Source organism: Passer domesticus, chromosome 2, assembly GCF_036417665.1.
Source record: "Passer domesticus isolate bPasDom1 chromosome 2, bPasDom1.hap1, whole genome shotgun sequence".
Lineage (NCBI taxonomy): Eukaryota > Metazoa > Chordata > Aves > Passeriformes > Passeridae > Passer > Passer domesticus.
Window position 1 is genome coordinate 65799785 of NC_087475.1, and position 19849 is coordinate 65819633.

General features: G+C 45.1%; 2 long non-coding RNA genes across 4 annotated transcripts in view; one reads left to right on the forward strand and one right to left on the reverse strand.

The window, feature by feature from the left end:
* The window catches only part of LOC135295492 (uncharacterized), an 84278-nt gene that overhangs the window by 61097 nt on the left and 3332 nt on the right, over positions 1-19849 (reverse strand). The gene's annotated exons all lie outside the window — the stretch shown is intronic.
* On the forward strand, positions 3004-16600 carry LOC135294097 (uncharacterized). Its single transcript, XR_010356255.1, has 3 exons — positions 3004-3156; positions 13506-13625; positions 15062-16600. It is a non-coding gene; the product is annotated as an uncharacterized LOC135294097 (long non-coding RNA).

A 19849-nucleotide genomic window follows, 5' to 3' on the forward strand; every position in this document is an offset into this window, starting at 1 on the left:
GCAGTTCAGTTTTTAATGGTGTAACTCATTTGACTTCAGCAATTAAGGGCCATGCATAAAAACTGCCAGTGATTATTTCCTTGGGAAATATCTGTTTCATATTCAGAATGAAAGATTAGTTGTAAAAATCTGTGAAGATATGACTGAACACATCCAGGCCTCACACACACCTCTTTTCTTGTTAGACAAACCCTTTCCTGTCTCCACATATTTGAAAGGTATTTCATTTAGGCTTCTTCCCTGTTACAGTTCAAAAGGGAGGGAAACAAATTTGTCTTCTCTGCCCGCTTAAGACCCATTTGTGACAGGAGAGTGTTGGTATCAATTATTACTCCCCAGTCAGTTGAGGACCCTAGGATGTACAGGGTGCCAACTGCAGAATCCCAGGAGGGCACTGCTTCTTAGTGGAAAGCCCAAAACCCAGCCTGACAGCCAGGACAGGTGTGGTGGGTTGTCCCTGGCAGAGCCACCAAGCCACTCTATCACTTCAACTGCTCAATGGGACAAAAAGAGGAAAAAACAAAAAAATGAAAAGCTCATGAGTTGAGACAGAAAAAGGGAGATGGCTTATTGGTTACAGTTATGCACAAAACAGACTCAGTTTGGGGAAATTAATTTAATTTATTGCAAATAAAATAAAGCAGGACACTGCAAAATAAGAACAAATTTAAAACACCTTTTCCCCCAATCCCTCCCTTCTTCCTAGGGTCCCAACTCATCTACCTCCTTGTCATGAGCAGTGCAGGGGTATGCAGGAATGAGGGTTGTGTTTAGTTCATAACAATTTGTCTCTGATGTTCCATCCTGCTTATACTCTTGCCCAGCTCCAGCATGGGGTGTCACCCACAGAAGACAGCCCTTCATGAACTTCTCCAACATGGGTCTTTCCCATGGGCTGCAGTCCTTCATGAACTGCTGCTGTGCAGGTCCCTTTCAAGTGGTATATCCTTCAGAAACAGGGAAATCTCTGGACTGGTGCCTGGAGCACTCCTCTCATCCACTGAGTGTTGGCAATTCAGTGTCTGTGCATAGCCATTTCTCTCACATTTGCTTACTCCTCTCTTCCATAATTTTTTACCCTTTATTACATATGTTCTCTCATACAAAGTGCTAGCAACATCGCTAATGAGCTCAGCTTTGGCAAGTGGTGTGTCCAACTTGGAGGCAGCAGGAACTGGCTCTGTCCAACACGCTAGAAGCTTCTGGCATCTTCTTACAGAAGCCACCCCTGCAGTACTCTCCACCACACACTACCAGACCCTTGCCACATAAACCCAGTACAACTGGACAGCTGTGCTGGGATACTCTCTCATGATACTAATGTGAAGGAATTCATTCCTATTGGTCCTAATACATGACAAGATGTGGCTATTCAAAAATGGATGCAAAGGCAGGTGAGAAAGAGTATGATCACATGGCACATACAGGATACCAGTAGGGATTTAGGAGGGGCAGGTCATGCTTGACCAACCTCATCTCCTTTTATGACCAGGTGACCCACAAGGTGGATTTAGGGAAGGCTGTGGATGTAGTCCACTTGGATTTCAGCAAAGTCTTAGACACCATCTCCCATAGCATCCTCCTGGAACAGCTGGCAGCCCACAGCTTGGACAGGAGCACTCTTTGATGGGTTAAGGACTGGCTGGATGGCTTGGCTGCATCCACTGTGTGGCCAGGCACCAGTGTTGGGCCCTGTCCTGTATAATGTCTTTACTGATGATCTGGGTGAGGGGATCTTATCTACCATTAGTAAATTTGCTGATGACACTGAACTTGGGAGGAGTGTTGTTCTGCTGGAGGGTAGGAGGGCTCTGCAGAAGGACCTGGACAAGCTGGATTGCTGGGCCAAATCCAATGATATGAGGTTCAGCAAAACCAAGTCCTGGGTCCTGCACTTTGGCCACAACAACCCCATGAGCACTACAGTTGGAAACAGAGTGGCTGGACAGTGGCCAGGCAGGAAGGGACCTGGGGGACTGATTGACATGAGGCTGAACATGAGCCAGCAGTGTGCCCCGATGGCCAAGAGGCCACGCTGCATGGGTGGAAAATGCAGCTCTGATGGTACATCATGTAAATGCTCATGTGCCCAAAAGCTGTGCCACTAAAAATCATCAGAACAATGAACTGGTAGACAAGGCTGCCAAAACTGAATTAACTCAGATGGTCTTAGACTGGAAAAGAAAGCATGATCTATTTATAGCGCAACGGGCCCATGAAACATCAGGGCATCTAGGAAAGGATACAAAAGACAGATGGGCTCAGAAGTTCATCTGACCACAGATGCTATCCACCTCCATAGAGGCCATCACACGTGTTTCATGAACATGAAACATGCTGCAAAGGAGCCACACAAGTGAAATCTCCTTGGAATAAAGGGTGGCAGCTGGGTTTCCACTATGGTGAGGTCTGGCAAACTGACTACACTGGACCGCTGCCATGAACACACCAAGGCAAGAGCTATATACTCACCATGACAGAGGTAACAACTAGCTGGCTGGCAACAAACCCTGTAAACCATTGCCACTGCACAAAACACAATCTCAGGTCTTGAGAGACACATTTTGTGGCAACATGGTACCCCAGAGAGAATTGAATCAGACAATGGGACTACTTTTCAAAACAACCTAATAAACTCTTGGGCAAAGAAACATGGTATTGCATGCTTATTACCCATAAACCACCCAGAGATTATCACCCACAAGCCACCCAGAGATTATCACCTGCAAGCCTCTGGAAAGACTGAGAGGTATAACGGAGAGCTGAAGATTGTGTTAAGAGTGTTAGGTAATGAGGCATGGAAGGATTGGGATGCAAATTTAGCAGAAGCTACTTGGCTGGTTAAGACTAGGGGATCTATGAACCTCCCTGGTCCTGCTCAAACAAAACCCCTACACACTGCAGGAGGAGATAAGGTCCCTGCGTACTCTTGTGGCTTAGGTTTCTCAGTGAATGTCTTCCATTGTTGTCAGGGAGATGCTGGAAGGGAGACAGCAGCCTTTCTGGGTGAATAGTCAGTGATTATGACACAAAGGGAAGTGGCCAACGACTCTGTCTTTCCAATGGAGTTTCTTTGAGTTTGGAGAGTTTTGGCTATGGGTTAGACTTTCCTGATCAGACCTTTGGTTTTGGAATTGCTGCATAATGCCATGAAAGGTGCTGGTGATGGCCTGAGACTTGGCTGGAGGGTGGGTCCCTCTTCCCTGGCATTCAGGGATGGAGGAGAGCAGTAGCATGGTACTGTGCGAATTTTGTGTATTCAACTCCAGGACTCTGACACACTGCAATTCGGCGCTACGATCAAATCTGTCTGCTTTTCCTGCTTCTTCCTGCTGCTACTTGGTAGTGTAAGACTGGTTGCTGCCTGCATGAGTTTCAGGGAAATCACCTCCCCCTTCTCCCTCATGTCAGAGGCCACCCCTGTCCCTGCTGGGTGTGAGTCACTACAGCCTCTCTGCCTCGCCAGAGCCACCAGTGTCCCCTGCCAGCCGTGGTCATAACTACACCAGAGAGGAACAAGTGCTTGGTGGGTGGGAAACTTCTGTTATTATGTTTGTTCTCTTCTGTTCTTCATATATTTTCTTGTTAAGAACTGTTATTCCTTTTCCTACACTCAGGTCCCAAGCTTGTGATTGCTCTTTTAGTCCTCTTGCTAGGTCCCTCTGTAAAAATAGTCTGATTCAGCATTTCACACATACTGGGGGCAAACATGGTTAGTTTTCCTAAATAACAAGGGCTACCAAATGGATTACTTGGAATTGTGGGCCATGCCCTAACCCCACAGATTAAAAAGACACCTGGTGGAAGCTTTCTTAAATTGCATTTTTGCCAGCACTTCCAAGATAAATCCAATTATGGCAATATTTAGTCACGTTCTTATACCATGGAAAATTAGGGTTAAGGATGACCTTATTATTTTTGGGACATGTGACTAGGACATTGCTCATTATCAGTTGACTTTTGGTTTAAAAAGTAGTTAAAAAACAAGCAATAATTTCCAGGTACCGATCCTAACAAGTCTGGTTCTTGAAGTTCTAATCTACTTTTATTCAGTGATTGTGTTCTCATACCTACTTGGAAGCCCTTGCTGTTTGGCTTAATCCCCGATCTTTTGCATATATCCAATTTTGTATCACCTCTGCTTGTATTACACCGGCGATTCTCCGTGCTTGATCTATTTTCTCCCACATATATGGCTTTCCTCTGGTTCCAACACATTTTTTTAAACCAGTAAAATTACTTATTGGTGTTATAGATTAAAAAAATGCAGATTAGCCAATTTTAATAAAAATATGAAAAATAAAATTTATTTCGCGACCATAATAACAGTCTCGACAGCCACCACCAAAACGGACAGAGTATCACCCCCGGGAAGCGACGCGGGTGAACGTGAGGAAAGGACCAACTGGCACCTAGACCTCCCCGTCCACATCAACTGCTGCAAGGTAGCAGTTCTTATACAGTTTATTTGGCCAGCGGCAGAAAGTCTTTGTTTCCTTCTGAGTTCTTCATATTCAAGTTGGTTTCTTTCTCTGGACAAAGCCTTGTCCAGGGGTAGAATGATCCATTTCCCTGGTTCCTGGAATCTGGCATTCAGATTTGAGGTGTTGATGGTTCTGGTCCCCACAGATAGGCATCTTGTCTGGGCCATCAACACCTGGCGTCTTCTGGCGTTGGTGCTGATGACTGCTCCTCTCTTCGGATGCAAATGCTGTGATGTCCATCTGCCGCGGTTTCGAGGTCTCGTGATTTTGTCATCCTGTTGGATTTCTCAACCTGAAGGAAACGAAGGGATTTCTTCCCCCACCTCTTTCTCTCCCCGGTTTACTCTGTTCACATATATATTTATACGCTGTTTATCTCCACGATTACTACCTATATTTCTAACAATTCCCTCCCCTTCTTTATAAACTAATTAATTTGTGGAGTTTTCTAAGAATAAAACTACATGCTTTATTTTTAGTTAGACCCTCTTGACTCCCAGTACACTTTTAATTGATCTTTGTCTTACTTTAGTAGTCCAGTGGTATTCTCTGATATTCCTTGATATCTGACCGATTACTTTCAATCTGCTCTTCAAATTATGTTAATGCCTTTGCTGCCCTTTTACATGAGGAGTTCTCCTCCAGCTTCATGATCTTTGAAACTGGGTTGCCTTTTACCGCCAGTTCAGGATCCATGGGCATCGCCGCAATCTGCATCCCCTGTACAACTGAGTGTATTAGCTGGATGAAGCAGGGAATTAAACAGGGTAGAAAGATAACTCTGGCTACTGAACAGAGAAAGAAGAATATTAGTTTCTTCCACCAAGCCCCGTCAAACAGATTGTCCCACCAGGAAGTGTTCAAGATTGAATTCCACTTCTGGATGGGAACGTGTGCAACCCTTTTTATTTTGGCAGTGAGACCCCGGATTGTTTCCCCATAATCGTCAATTTCAATGCAGCATTCTGACTCATTGAATTTTCTACATACACCCCCTTCTTCGGCTAATAGATAATCTAGTGCTATCCTGTCCTGGTAGACAAATGCTCTCATCTGGGAGTGCTGTTGAGATAGTAACTCCAGGGCATCCGAGGTGTGTTTAGGCACAATCTCCACCACTGCCTGGAGTCTGATCAGTCTGTTTAAGAGGTAAATTGGGGTGCGATAACCCCAGCTACCGTCCTGGGCCCAGGTAGCGGGTCCATAATACTCAATTATACGTTCAGCAGGCCATTCCTCCTCCCCCCACTTTTGACTACCTTTGAAGATAGGGAATTTCTTTCTTATTTCTCTCTTTTGACGACCCAGGGTTTCATATAGAGGAGCTCCCAGTGAGCTGCTTTCTGATCCTGGCAAGATAAAGAAAGCAGGTCTGATTATTCCCAGGGTGCAAGATCCTTTCCATTTTTCAGGCCACTCGCATTATGCTTTTTTTCCACAAATCCAGTAGATCCCGTTTGGGGCTTTCCAAGTTTTCACCTCACTTGGTTTGTCCCAAAATTCCCTTATATCCCCTGGGGATTGGAAAGGATTGGCCCCAGGCTTCTTGTTCCAACATAACTTCAACCTTTCACTCCATTTGCACTGGCTGTGTTTCTCTAGGCTCCAGTAACCTGAGGGAGGCTTGGGTTGCCACTTTAGACCTTTGCTTTTGGTATCTATAGTTAAAATGGCAAGACACGGCGTGTAGCCGACAGTCTCTGTGTATCTTTTTCCTTCCCTGCTTATGCAGATTGTTCCAATTACTCGTTTTTCCAATACCCACCCCTTAGGTCGTTGCAATATTTTAGAAATTTTGGTATTATTCCATCTTAGTAACTGCTCTGGGGTCAATCCTTCTCCTTTCCAAGGCCATTTTTTGGCCTATTTTAATCCCCCACATATCCAACACTTTGATAGACCCAGTTCTGTGGCAATCTGTTGCATGAGATCAATGAATAAGTTTTTATCTGATGCAGGCAGACCGAGTTCACTATATTGTTTTTCCAGCTGGTCGTACTGCTCACTCAAAATTCTCAACCTCTCTTGTTCAATCCGGCGTCTTCTCATCTCAGATTCCTGCCTCTTTAATTCTTGGGCGACTTGTTGAATTTTACTCTCTGGGTCCACCCCCTCTTTGTTCCGGGAAAAGCAAAAGGTTTTATCAGATTGGAGGCAGGTTCAGTCATCATTGATCTCAAGCATGCCAATGACCACTGGATCCCTTCCCAAGGGGATCTTATTTTCATATTTTTTGTTCTTTCTGACCCAATATGTTTTTCCCCCCATTTTACACATTCCTAGTTGTTTGTTCTCATAACACAACTGATTCACTTGGTAATATCCCACAAAGATCAATTCCATTTTCCCCCCAGTCCATACAGTACGATTGCATTTGTCACACACCGGGACGTTAACAGGTTCTATACCCCGTTTGTGCCTTAGATGGGCTAACTTACCCACCCTGGACGCTCCTCCTTGCAAGATGCAGATTTCCTCCCCCCTTTTTATACAGGCCCCGTATTGAATGCCTTTGAGCCAGCAGTACCTGCTTACTGTGTCTGCTGCGCAGTTGTCAGAGGTGCGGCTAGGTGAAGCCTCTGCTTCGGCCCGACTGTCCTCAGTGCAAGCCTTACAAGTCCGGTTAGGATCCCACTGAACCAAGTGGTTTTGTCTTTCAGCGTAGGTACTAGTCCTGAGGCACATGACTAGACTCAGGCTCATCAGGATTGCTCCGGCTAACATTCCTCTGCCCCCACTCGCGCCCACTGGGTTGCCACCAGCGGCGGGGAAGACCATCTTCTTGGCAGCAGGCGTTAGGCTCGCGGAGATCACTACTAGCCCAAGCTGTGTACCTTTGCTTAAATGTTTCCCACTGGCTGCGCCTTACTGGCTGAGCACTGCAGGGTACTTTACACTCTCTCCGGCATTCAACAGCTAGAATTTGGGCTCGATATCGGAGCTTTCCCCTTAGTCCGTTTTGGAAGATTCTAAACCACAATATGGAATCTGTCTCGATTACTCGCAGGTCTGTGAGGAGCGTCAAGAATAGGTTAGTTGCATGCACTTCGTTATTATAGCAATCCTCACACAAACCCTTGGCCCTCCCCCCTCGGTCACAGTGAGCCACCCACGGTATTTTGCAATAGAAACACTTAAATGTTACAAAAGGACGACAAGGGCAATTAGGCTTTTGGCACTCTATCCTGTCAATCTCAGTCATTAGCAGGGTCTTCGTAAGGTCAGTTTCAGGTCTCTGGGAGGAGAGACGACCTCCCACTCCGGTGTGTCCTTTTGAGGTTTTACTCGCTTAAACCTGGATGAGTGTGTCCATCCCTTTTCCGCGGTTCGTACTGCTGTATCTGTGGTCAAAAGAACAAGAAAGGGTCCTTCCCAATGAGGGGATAACAGGGTGTCCTTCCAGGTCCTAATCAAGACCTGATCTCCGGGACAGACAGGATGAATAGAGAAACCTATAGGGGTCTCTTGCATTATGATCCCCTGCTTCTCTCATTTGAGAGTGTTGCTTTGATAGTAATTCGAGGGTGTCTGGGGTGTGGTTAGACGCAATTTCTACCACTCCCTGGAGTCTTATCAGGTGGTTCAGGAGGTATATTGGGGTACGGTAACCCCAGCTACCGTCCTGAGCCCAAGTGGCTGGCCTGTAATATTCAATGATGTGTTCTGCTGGCCATTCTTCCTCCCCCCATTTTTGGCTACCTCCAAAAACAGGAAATTTCTTTCTTACCTCCCTCTTTTGACAGTCCAGGGTCTCATATACAAGGGAGCCTCCAATGAACTGCTTTCTGACCGAGGCAAGGTGAAGAAAACTGGCCTGATTAGTCCCAGCGTGCATGATCCCTTCCAATTCCAAGGCAGCTCACTGTATGACTTCTTTCCACAAATCCAGTATATCCCATTGGGTGCCTTCCAATTCTTTATATTTTTTGGCCCATTCCAAAACTCTTAATTCCTCTATGGATTGAAAAGGGTTAGCCCCAGCCACTTTATTCCAGCATAGCCCAATTTTCTCGTTCCATTCACATTTGTCATTCTTTTCTTGGCTCCAGTACCATGAGGGAGGTTCTGGTTGCCAACTTTGGCTTTTATCATCCAGATTTAATGCCAAGGTGGAAATACAAGGCATATAACCTACCACCTCAGTATATTCTTTCCCTTCCTGGCTTATACAAATTGTTCCAATCACACGTTTGTCCAGGACCCATCCTTCGGGCTGTTGTATTACTTTGGAAATTTTAGTATTGTCCCATTTTAGTAGTTGTTCTGGGGTTAACCCTTCTCCTTTCCAAGGCCATTTTTCAGCAGATTTTAGTTCTCCACATATCCAACAATTCGACAACCCTAATTCTGTGGCTATTTCCTGCATTAGATCTATAAACAAGTTTCTGTCTGATGTAGGCAGACTGAAATAATTATATTGTTCTTCTAATTGGTCATATTGCTCACTTAGGGTTTTTAATGTTTCTTGTTCTACTCTGCATTTTCTCATTTCTAATTCATGTCTTTTTAATTCCTGAGCAACTTGCTGGATCTTACTCTCCGGGTCTAATCTTTCGTTGTTCCTGGAGAAAAAAAAGGTTTTATCATACTGTAGGCAGGTTCTGCCATCATGATCCTCGAGTAGGTCAATGATAACTGGTTCCCTTCTTATAGGAAGTTTATTTTAATATTTTAAATTTTTGCCTACCCAATAGGTTTTTCCCCCCATAGCACACATTCCTAATTATTGCTCGTTATCATAGCATAACTTATTTACTTGGTAATACCCCACAAAAACTGATTCCATTTCTCCCCCAGTCCAAACAGTGCGGTTACATTTGTCGCATACAGGGATTTTTATAGATTCAACACTGCGTTTTTGTTTTAAATGGTTTGACTTACCCTCTCTGGACATGATTCTCTGCGAGATACAGACTTCTTTCCCTTCTTTAACGCAAACACTATATCGAGTGCCATCGAAAAAACAATACCTGCTTACCGTGCCATTTTTAGTCCTCTGAGGTTAGATTGGTTGAAGCCTCCATTTCAACCTGTCTCTCCTCGAGAATCTGGGTACAGACTCCACACTTGTAGCTGGGGTCCCGCCGACCCAGGTTAGCCTGGCTTTCAGCATGAGCGCTAGTCTTGAGGCACATAACTAGACTCAGGCTCACTAGAATCACTCCTACTAGCATTCTTCTGCCTCCACCTTCACCCACTGGGTTGCCACCAACCGCGGGGAAAACCATCTTCTTGGCAGCAGGAAGTAGTTTCCCAGAGGTCATAACTAGCTTGAGACGCGTATCTTCGCTTAAACACACCCCACCGATTGAGGCTCACTGGCCGGGCACTGCAGGGTACTTTGTTTAATCTTTGGCACTCACCCGCTAAGATTTGGGCTCAAGGTTGGAGTTTTCCCCTTACCCCATTTTGGAAAAGTCTGAACCACACTAGAGAGTCTGCCTCAACCACCCGTAGTTCTGTGAGGAGCGTCAAAATTAGGTTAGTCAAATGTATTTTATGATCAAAACACTTTTCACACAAACCCCTTGGTCTCAATCCCCTTTCACAGTGAGCCATCCACAACTCCTTACAATACAAGAACTTGAATATAGCAAATGGGTAGCACGGGCAGTCAGGCTCTTGACACTTTATCGGGTTGATTTCTGTCATTAGCGTGGTCGGCGCAGTGTAAGCTTCAAATCCCCAGGTGGAGCAATGACTTCCCACTCTGGTGCTTCTGTCCAAGGCTCAACTCACTTAACTCTTGATGCTTGAGTCCAACCCTTTTCTGCTGTTCAAACTGCTGTGTCTGTGGTTAAGAGAACAAGAAAGGGCCCTTCCCATGAGGAGATAATGGTATGTCTTTCCACGTCTTTATGAGGACGTGATCCCCAGGTCGGACTGGATGAATAGCAAAACCTAAAGGAGTCCCTTGCATTATAATCCCTTGCTTTTGTAGTTCCTGTAAGGTTTTATTAATAGTTATGAGGTATGGCCTTACTTGCCCATCCTCGATTTTAGGGTGCTGTACCGATATCCCATGTTCATAAGGCATTCCATGTAACATTTCAAAGGCTGATATTCCTGTTTCTGAGTGGGGCAGCGTCCTGACATTTAGCAGAGCTAAAGGGAGGCATTTGACCCAAGACATTTTGGTCTCTAATATTAATTTCGTCAATTGTACTTTTGGAGTCTGATTCATCTACCCGACCTGTCCAGAGCTTTGGGGATGTCAAGGGGTATGATATTCCCATCGGATTCCCAAAGCCTCTGTCATTTGTTTTATTACCCTGGAGGTAAAATATGTACCCTGATCTGAATCGATATACTTTATTAGTCCATATCTAGGCACTACTTCTTCCAATAATATTTTGGATACCATGTGTGCAGTAGCTCGGGAGCTTGGAAATGCCTCTACCCAATGTGTCAGTTTGTCTACCTTTACTAGCAGGCACCGGTACCTACCCACCTTTGGCAGATCTGTGAAATCAACCTGGACCCTCTCAAAGGGCCTGTATGGCACTGGGCAGCTCCCCAGTGCTGTTTGCCTGGCTCAGCTCCAGTTTACCTTTTGGCATATCATGCATCCCTGTACCTCTTGTTTCGCCAATTCATATATTCCTTTGCATCCAAAGAATTTGAAGAATTGTTCTACCAAAGCCTGGGTCCCCCAATGAGTCTGTGTATGTAAACTCCTTAAGATTTTCCGGGTATACTCCTTTGATACTAATTCCCTTCCATCTGGCAATCTCCACTTACCTCCGTCCAATTTTCCCCCAATTTTCTATACCCCTCAATCTCCTTTTGGGAGAGTTGGGGGGGAAATTCCCGTGCCTCAACCTCACAAATTTCTGGAGTACTTGTCTGTAGGAGTGCTGCGTGTTTGGCTTCTTGGTCCGCCTTGTTGTTTCCTCTTGTCTTAAATTGTGCTCCAGTTTGGTGTCCTTTTATGTGAACTACAGTAATTGCTTCGGGCTCCCTGATAGCTGCCAGAATCTGCTTTATCAATTCTTCCTGCACCAGCCCCCTCCCTTTTGTGTTAATTAACCCTCTTTCTTCCCAGATCTTACCGAAAGCGTGAACAACCCCGTAGGCATACTCTGAGTCCGTGCAAATAGTTCCTTTCTTACCTTTCAATCCCAACAAAACTCTCAGCACTGCATATAATTCGCATGCCTGTGCTGACCATCCTGCATTTAAAGGACCTGATTCTACCGTCTGTCCCGTTACCCCATTTATTATTGCATACCTTGTTTTTCGATTTCCTTCGATAACCCTGGCTGATCCACCCACAAACCACTTTTCCCCTTCCTCCAATTCTTCCTCTTCCAAATCAGGTTTGATTTTGGTCTGCACGATTTCAGCACAATCATGGGCAGGTACACTCAGAGTTTCTCCATATAGAAATTGAGCCAGATTCTGAGCTGCTATGTTCTTATGTTCTAAGTCATGGGAATGGATTAAAATGGCTTCATATTTCAGAAGCCGTGCATCAGTGAGCCATTTTTCCACCTTCTGCTGCAAAATGCTCCTAACATTATGTGGGGAGCATACTTCTAGAGGAGCCCCAAAGGTTATCTTTTTGGCCTCCTCCACTACCACAGCTGTGGCCACTATAGCCTGTAGGCACGTAGGCCACCCCCTGCAGACAGGGTCCGAAAGCTTAGACAACATATAGCCCACTGGTTTCTTTGACCCTGCCCAATCCTGTGTTAGCACCCCGTAAGCAGTATGATTACTTACATCCACAAACAGTGGGAAAGGTCTTTTTACATCTGGCAAGATCAATACCAGAGCCACTATAAGAGACTCCTTCAGTTGCCTAAAATTTTTCTCGTCCTGTATCTGAGCATAAAACCTCAGTCCCCTTACTTTCAAAGGATAACAGTAATCCAATGGTCTTAGGAGCCACTCATCTTGGTGCAAATCCAAGTGAAAGTAATGGACCTAAACCTAGGTCTACTATTCGTTCTGGCTATATCAAGTCTAGCGGTATACTCCATTCTATGATCAGGATCAGGATGGGCCTCTAATTCAAAATATGCCCTAATTGGGCCACTACGAGCGGTAGCCCAAACAATCTCCCATTGATTAATAAGGAACAACACCTTTTTGTAAATATCTTTCCATAAACATCATGTACAAACATTCCACACGTTCACAAACACCATGTGCAGAGATTAAGATAAGAATTGTTTTAATACTTTCTCTGAGCTTTCTCACAACTTCACCGGTATGATGCCTGGGAAAGGTATCTGTTTCTTTTTCTGACTAAACTGTCAGCATCCACAGGTCCCCCTTTTTGTTTAAAGCAGAAGGTGGCATTTTTAATCCTCTGCAGGGCCCCTTGCATGAAGGAGAACAAACACAGCTCAAGAGGTCCCTTTAATAATTTTCCATTTATCAATCAGAACCTCAATCAGATGCTGACTTAGAATGGTCAGGGAGGTTCTCCAACACATACCATCAAATTCCTTACAGTCACATCCTTTTACAACATCAAATCTTGTTGCTCCTTCTTACAAGAAATCCTTACTAATTCTAAGACAGTTACAAAATATCATTAGTCTGCTCAAAGAACTGGCAGTCTAACTTGTCAAAAACCCTTTTCCAGAAACAAAGAAAAAGATAGAATGCTCATTCCCTACTCATAGAGGGACCATCTGACTGATGATCAACATCTTGATCATCGTTCAAAGGTTGCCTGTTGGCCACAATCTGTTTTTGGGGTCACAAAGCAGGATGAACACACCCTGCAGGTATCCACCGTACCCCAGTATCTGTGGAAATGCATGCGTAACTGTGACACCAAGTGATAAGCTTGCATGGGCCCTCCCACTTATTAGTGGCTAAGTCCTGCATCCAGACTTTCGCTCAAGGTAGGTGCATCTCACCTGAAGACTACAACAAGAAAAAGTGATTTAAAATGACAGGATTTTTTAAATTTTATGGCACTGTAAGATGATTGATTGTATATAGAGGTTTTTCCAATCCGCTGTGCAGGGTTTCTCCAGGCATTCCCCTTTTTTGTTTTTCCAGAACATGCTTTAAAGTATCATGAACCCGTTCAACAACGGCTTGACCAGTTGGAGAATACGGAATACCAAGTTTATGTGAGACTCCCCAAAAACTCATAAACTGCTGCTTTTTCTGCGAAATGTAGGTGGGACCATTATCAGTTTTCACAGAAGAAATTATTCCCAAAATTGCAAAAGCCATCCTCCAATGGGCAATCATGTCACAACCCTTTTCTCCAGTGTGAGCAGATGCCCACATAGCAGAAGAGAAGGTGTCAATAGACACATGCACTTACTTAAGTCAGCAAAATTTGGCAATATGAGTAACATCTGTTTGCCAAAGATGCAAGGCTTTTAGGCCTCTGGGGTTCACCCCCACTTTTAAAGATGCAGCCAGTCCATGACAGTCAGTGCAAGAACTGACGATGTCACAAGCCTTGGCTGGGATTAACGGAAATTATTTCTGCAGAGTACATGCACTTTGAGGGAACAAATCATGTGATGCTTTGGCTTGTGCAATCTTGTCAGGCTGAGGTGCTACCCATGCAGGGTTAGCTAACCTGTCAGCCCTGGCATTACTTTCTGTTATGAAACCTGGTAAATTGGTGTGACTCCAAATGTGTAAGATGTAATATGAATGAACTTGGATCTGAATTGCACATCACGAAGTTTTCAATAACTGAAACAAAACTGTGTTATTGACCTCTTTCAGAAGTGAGCAATCCAAATGTTTAGTTATGTCTGCAACATAGGGAGAATCAGTGACCAAGTTCAGAGGCATCTGAGAAAACTTCTGAAATGCCATGGCAACAGCCTTTAATTCAACCAATTGGGCCAAGCCTGACTCATGGTCTTCTAGCACTTGCCACTCAGATTCATCCTTTCAACTATCACTACTGAGCCCCACACCACACAAAGCACCAGGGCTCAGTCAGAAGGCTGTTTAGACTTATCTATCAATGAAACACGCTGCCCTTACAGTCCCAAAAGATGTCCACGTCTGCCCAATGAACACATACACTGTCCATTGGTCACAAAGAAAAAGCAAAACTTTCAATAGGTGAAAGGAGCCACACCACTGTGTAAGCCAACCAAAGTCCAGATCTTCTTGCTTACACTTTTCTCTCTCTCATTCCTCTAGTTTTCATGGTGATAGCCTTGGTAAATTCCTTGAGAGAGATATGAGGCCTCCCTTATCTTCAGAAAGCCTTTGCTGGCTCACAAGAACAACACAGAAATGTCTTTCCCACAAGTAACAATGGCTTTCCCTATTTTTCCTGAGCTGCCGGTGAAGATGGTGGGTCCTTGCACTGGCACCCAACTATTTCTAGGCCACAAGGACACATTGGTTGATTTTACCAATGCAATAATTTATGACTGGGTAAATGACAGGCAATCTGCCCTGAAAAGTTTTTCAGGACACTTTGCAAAGGAGCACTGTTAATGAAGCTCCTTTCAAAGACTTCCTGCTCTATTGTAAGAATAATTTTCCTGGGATCAGCTTCCATTAATTGCAAACACCATTGACAGCATTTGATTATCAAATGAGTGATTAATTCAAACAACCGTCTTTTTCAGTTGATTGTGTGAGAAGACCCATTCCAAAATGTGCAAGGGATCAGACCATTTGTCACTCCATTGGCCAATGATACCTGTAGGATGAAAATCTGGATTGGTAATGAAGACTGTAGTATCAATGGAAGGATCTACTCAATGAAGCTGATGAGCAGAAACAGCTTGTTGGACTTCCTCCAGCGCTTGTCGCACCACAGAAGTCAATTTCTGAGGTGAATTTAGGTCAGGGTCCCCCCCTTAGAATATTATACCTTGGGGACAATTGTGTCTTGGTTAGCCCTAAATAAGAACATAACCAGCTGATGACACCCAGCAATTTCTGGGCATCATTCAGAGTCTTAATAGAATCTGTGAACTGCACCTCTTGATGCTGACTGGTTTGATCCAGAATTTTGACTCATAAATATTTACAAGGAGGATGCTGTTGAACCTTCTCTGGAGCCACTTGCAGCCCATAAGAATGCAGAGCAACGAACACCTGAGGTTATATCCTCAGCAATTCATCCTGGATGGAGGCTGCCACCAGGATGTCACCCATGTAGTGATAGCAATATATGTCAGGACACTGCTTGTGGACTCTGGACAAGGCCTGAACCACATACCATTGACAAATACTTGGGCTGTTTCTACAGCTCTACAGCAAAACTTTCCATTGATATCTGTGCACAGCTTCAGCATTGTTAATTTCAGGCACAGTAAAGGCAAACTTTGGTTTGTCAGAAGGATGCAAAAGAGTTATGAAGAAACAATCCTTTAAATCAATGACTGAAATTTCCCATCCCATAGGGACCATGGTGGGTGAGGGCATACCACACTGCAATGTCCCCATGCTTTCCATCACTGCATTAATTTTCCAGAGGTCCTGTAACAGCTTCCATTTCCCAGATTTTTCTTTATCACAAAGACAGGAGTATTCCAGGGACTAGTAGAAGGCTCAATTGTGTCTCTGTTGCAATTGTTCCTGAACCAATTCATGAAGGCCGACTGATTTTTTTTTGTCAGGAGCCTCTGGTTCTCCCAGATGCATCTGCTCACTAGCCACTGTAAAGGCAGCATAGGATACTTAGCGCCCTTCAGCACAGTGACCCCAGTCAAAAATACATTCCAATCCGTACCCCCCAGGCTGCCAATACATCCCACCGCCCAGAGGCTGATTGGAGCTGCAGTGACATAGGGCTGAACTGGGCTGTCTGCCCATCTACGTTTTTGATCAGCACAAACCATTGATTTACAAAGGTCTGTGTTGCATCCCCCACCCCTTCAATGGCCAAACCTATGGAAGCCAAAGGCCACGTAGGAGGCCACGCAGAGGAGGAGATTACTATCACATCAGCCCCTGTGTTGATCAAACCTTGGACCTGGATCTGAGGTGGGTTGGCACCTGGTAGAATCAGGGTACATGTCATGTGTGGTCGCTGAGCAGAAATATCTGTAGCCCAGAAGACTTGTGGCAGTCCTGTGGATCCAAAGTTGCCATCTCTATGAGTGCTCTGGTCAATTCTGGGGATACATGACTGAAGAGGCACAAGCTGAGCAATACGAGTCCCTTCTGGGAAAGTGATGGGGCGGGGGGTGGGTGTGGAAACCATAGCACAAATTTGACCTGTAAATTCAGAGTCAATGGTATCTAGATGCATGAATATTCCTTGGAGGGTGGCACTAGATCTTCCCACAAGCAGTGTACTCAGTCCTTGACCCAAAGGTCCAAATGCATCCCGAGGAACCTTATATACATGACAAGATTCTAAGATGATTGTTTCTGCAGTGCGTACATCCACCTTGGCTGCTCTGTGGGTGCTACCCTTAAGCTGGCTGAGCTCAGCCTGTGCCAGTACCATGTCCTGGGGAATCATTTGTATCGGAGCACACTTCCCCTTTGCACTCATCCTCCCGTTTCCTGAACCTACCAAAAACTGACAATTGGCATGGTGTTTAGACTTACATTGGGTTGCATAATGACCTGCCTTTAAACACTTAGAGCACAAGAAATTAGTATTCGTTCCTTTCCGCTTCTGTGTTCCCTGGTTTTGCTTGCCCTTCTTTTTCCCCTGTTCTGTTGTGTCCCCCTTGAGGATGTCTGGCCTGACTGTAAGGCACCCGCTAGAACAGACATTTTGTAGTCTACAGAACCTACTTTAGAATATGGACCATGGACCATGGACCATGTCTGTTAATGTTGGGTTGATGGAAGAGCATCTATGATCTTCCTGCAATTGTGGTTTGCGTTGTCTCTTGCTAATTGCTTACATAATATCTGCCTCAAATTATCATCCTCAATCTGCTTTTCCAGGCCTGCTGCAATTTTCTCAACAAATGGTAGAAATGGTGCTTTTGTTCCTTGAGTTATTTTCACATATTGTAGTTTGGAGGTGGCCGTTTCTATAGTTTTTAACAATGCTAAAAGCTCTATCCTTTGACTCTGCTCATAAGCAGCAGATCCCAGGTAGCCTGAAGACCAGGAATAAAAAAGGCATTTTCCCCCATGAGAGCATCCACCCCCACATAGTATCTCGGATCAGTCTGAGGCAATTGCATGTTCTCTGCAACCCTTTGAGCGATCTGCCTCCAATTGTTCTGAAGAACTATAAATTGCAGAGGTTGGAACAATATTTGAGCTATATTTCTAATATCAAATGGAGCAAGCAGGCCAGTGTTTAGCACTCTGATAATTTGCATAACTTGTGTAGAACCAAGGCCATATTTTGCTACCCTATCTTGCAAATCTTGGACAATCAGGCAATGACCTCGTACCTCTCTGCTTGTCCTGTATTTGGGACAACTTTACACATGGGAATAGCCTGGACTCCCCCTTGTGGCGGAACACTGCATCCCTGATCCACCTGTGTCCCCTCCTGAGATGCTGGATTAACTATTTGACCGTCACTTGTGGCTCCTTCCCCCCGATTTGCCATGCCGGTAAGTCCACCACTGGGCATCCCCAACTTTTCTATCAGGTCCCAGTCTCCATTCTCTAAAGCCTGCAACTTAATTAATTCCCAAAAATGGCGAGGGTTCATGGTCACCCTACAAGGGGACAACATCCCCCCTTGATGGCTCTGGGACAGTGTAACTGATTGTTGTTGCTGGAGTTCCACTGCCAGGGCGTGCCCCTGTTGGGGGGCAGGTGTTCGTCACTGTCACTGTCCACATCCTGGGACGGGGGCGGGTGGGAAAGCCTGTGGGCAGCAGAGAATGGTAGGTTGGCCAGAGGTACTGAAGGTGAGGAACCGGCTGCAAACTGTGGAGCAGAGGGGCTGGTTGCAAGCCCTGGGACAGAGAAGCCAGCCACTGGTGGCACAGTGGCAGGGAGTGCAGATGCTAATTGCAGCATGGAAAAGCCAGCTGCTGGCAGGGGCAGCAGCGGGAGTGCAGCCGCTAAGGGTGGCATGGCCTCGCACATAGCGTGCCGGATCTTGCCCAGGCAAGTAAAGCACACAGGGAATGATCTGAAACAGGAGCCCCCATACACGGCAAAGCATCCTTCCATGCATAAAGAAATAATCTCTCTTCTGTAGAAGGTTGGTTCCCCATGTTAAATGAAACTCTTCCTACCAGCCCTCATGTAATCTGGCCCCTTCTATAAAGGATAGTTAAAAGTGTTTTTATAAATATATTAATAGCTGTTCTAGTTACAGGAATAGGACACCAGTTTAGCACAAAATGGTGTAATCAAACTGTATTTTACTTCCCTGTCATTTTTGCTGAAATGTTCATGATGGGTTCTCAGGTCCCTTGCCTTCAGGATGACCCCAAGAGTCCTTTTTTCCCAGCCCGATGGTCAAAGAAAGAATGGGAATTCTTCGGCTCTGCTTCACAAGGTTCTTTATGGTCTCTTATCAAAAAAGTTTTTTCTCAGACCAGCAGAGTTCTGTCCTGCAGGTCTGCCAAGGGCACACTGCCTGCCCCTGGGCTGTTGTCTACATTTTATACTATGAATTAAGTGTACTTTATTTATCATTATTTTCCAATACCTATCACCTATGTTACACTGTCTACTTCTACTCTATACCAATCTAAATGTGCCACCATCACCAAGAAGATGGAGGCTAGGAAGAAGAAGGAAGAAGAATAGGACAACACCCAGATCCGTCTATCTTGCCTCCTAGACCCGCTATAGTAAAATCCCCAAAATTCCACTTTCACTTGGTGATTAATTCATTATTACTCTACTTAAACTTCTGTGACTTGTGATTCTTCATACAAGGTTGGTAATTTGCTCCATGGGTTAAGATCAAAATCCCAAGTGTCTTTGGCTTCCTACTAGGACTCCCCAGGCCCCTGCCAGGGGCACATGTCACCCAGGGCACCCAGAGGGGTGTCCTGGGTTCTGATAATGGATCATGTGCAGTAGCTGCCCAGTGCAGCCCTGACACCTCAGGTTACAAACTGGGTGTTAATTAAGATAGGGAAAAAGAGGCAAACTCCGAGAGGCAAGTAATGTTTCTTTTCTTCACACCAGTGACTCAGCTGTGATAACTCCCCTCTGGGGGGAGCACCAGCACGTTCACACGAAGCCTGAGAGGTCATCTCTGCTAACAGAAGAAACAGACTCGATGGCTCCAGCAGAATAGGCCACTGTAATTCTTAAGACCATAAAAGACTCCCAAAATATCCCATGACTCAGAGTCACGTCATCCATTGGGAAACTTCCTGCCCTGGGGGAGGTACTGAGCATTTCCACCTGAACCTGAGCATATATAAATCTTTGGGTTGGGGACTTCTGGTACCACTTGAGGATCCAGAGTGAGACCAGAACTTCAATGGGACTGCAACCACTGCTTTCAACAAGAC